General features: G+C 47.4%; 1 pseudogene; it reads right to left on the reverse strand.

Annotated features, from left to right (window-relative positions):
* Positions 1 to 404: 404 nt before the first annotated feature.
* Positions 405 to 856, reverse strand: LOC101995738 (annotated as a pseudogene).
* Between the last annotated feature and the right edge of the window lie 1,307 nt (positions 857 to 2,163).

The following is a 2,163-nucleotide window of genomic DNA, read 5'->3' on the forward strand; positions in this document are numbered from 1 at the left end:
GCTTACTTGTCTCTGATTATTTTCCTGGGGGACCAACGAGCTCCTGAGGAAGAATGCTTGAGCCATGCCCACGCACAGGGTTCAGGCATTGGGACAGTCGCTCTTTATGGCCAGTTTGGCTGGATTTATAATCATGTAGGAGACACACCTTTGGGCATGTTTGCGAGGGTGTTTCCAGAGAGGATCAGCTCAGGAGGGAAGATGCACCCTGATGGGGACCCCATTCTGTTGGCTGAGGGGCCCGTCCTGGATTATTGTTGGAAAAATCAGAGGGGTTCCCACGTTTGTCTCCCTTCTGCTTTCAGTCCCTAGGGAAGCTGCTTGGAGGGTGTCAAGTGGATGACTTTTTTTTTTTTTTTTTGAGTGAAAGCTCATGATTTTATTGTCTTCATAACAAGATCAGCTTAGAACTGGATCACTTGGCCCTTTCTCTTCTTATCACCTCCCAGTTCAGAATGCTTGCATCTCTTAATAGCCAGCATCCTCTTAGATCTGCAGTTGGGCTCCACACATTCCAGCCTCAGCAAATCTTCTTTGTAGTTTTTGCCTGTTTGCGGAAAATAGGCTTAGTCTGCCCACCATAGCCACTCTGTTTCCTGTCATAGCGCCACTTTCCTTGAGCATACAAAGAATCTTTGCCCTTCTTGTACTGGGTCACTTTGTGGGGTTGGTGCTTGCCACATTTCTTGCAGAATGTTGGCTGGTGCGATATCGGCACAGAAAGAAAGAGGGAAGGCCAGCGATGAAAGTTTATCAAGTGGATGACTTTTAATGACTCTGTCTCCAGAAGAAACTCAAAACAGTTCCACCACGTCCTTTCCCAGACCAAGCCAAGGAGGAGGCTGGTTATAGTCATGGCCCCACCCTTCTCTTGATGGGGCTAATGAATGTTCTGAGCCATTGAAAATTGTGTCTTCCATATAGGTCTGTCTCTAGGGTAGGACAATCTTAAACTGCAGATGAGCATTGACCCTGTTGGTCCAAGGATGGAAACATGGAGACCGATGTTGTTGAGATGCTGTTCCTGCTAGTTTTATGTCAATCTGACACAGCCTAGGATTATTTGAAAGGAGGAGGCCTCAATTGAGAGAATGCCTTCATAAGATCCAACTATAGGGTATTTTTTTAGTTAGTGATTGATGAAGGAGAGCCCAGCCCTTTGTGGGTGGTGCCATTCCCGAGCTGATGGTCTTGGGCTCTGTAAGAAAGCAGGCTGAGCAAGCCTAAGCAGCGCCCTCCCATGGCCTGTGCATCAGCTCCCTTCCCCAGGTTCCTGCCCAGTTTGAGTTCCTGTCCCTTTCTTTGCATTCGCTCAGGTGATGCACAGCTCTCCCAGGAATAGACAGGAGTGTAAGGGACTGAATGCAACAGTGAAATGGACCTAAGAAACATCTCAGGCATCCTGTAGGCATCAGGGCTGCACAATCCCAAGAACACTGTCCCCTGCTGTGAGGATGAAGCTTCTGAAACAGGAACAAAGTCAGAGCAAGTACATGACTTGCCGTAGAGCTAGAGAACACTCTAGAGAATCCTAGCTCATATTCCTGGGATGCATCACAAGAAATCCTGGGCCTTTGCCCCTTTCCCAGCACCACCTCCCAGGGATGCAGCTAATTTTTGCAGCAGTTCACCTGGTCAGCAATGCCATCAGCCTTCACGTGTTTTGCTCTTCTCTCAGGTCTCAGAGAGTTGTGGGCTAACTTATCTGGGGTGGAATTCCTCTTGACTCTTGATAAGATCTAAAATTGTTTGTGAGACAGGGACTTTCTATGTAGCCCTTGTTGGTCTGGGACTGGCCATGTAGACCAGGCTGGCCTCACACTCATAAAGCTCCACCTGTCTCTCCTTCCTAGGTGCTGGGATTGAAGGTATGTGCCTCCAAACCTGGCTGTTGTGTCTTTCTTAATCGACTTATGAATGCAGAAGGGTATGGACTGAGTTTCCTGTCATGTGGGGAAAATCAGTCTACTTCAGTTTTACATGTGTTTATTTAGCTTCGTTGTTTATTAGAAGCAGTGTTAGGTACCAAGAACCCACATGTTGCTTCTAGTGAGAAAGACGGCGTAGGAATTGATTCTTTTACTGTAAATAGTAGGGAGAGAGGGTATCAAAACTGAAGGGCATAACTCAGCCCTTGCTTCTGGAGAAGATGAGAAGGTGAGG

Source organism: Microtus ochrogaster, chromosome 8, assembly GCF_000317375.1.
Source record: "Microtus ochrogaster isolate Prairie Vole_2 chromosome 8, MicOch1.0, whole genome shotgun sequence".
NCBI classification, from domain to species: domain Eukaryota; kingdom Metazoa; phylum Chordata; class Mammalia; order Rodentia; family Cricetidae; genus Microtus; species Microtus ochrogaster.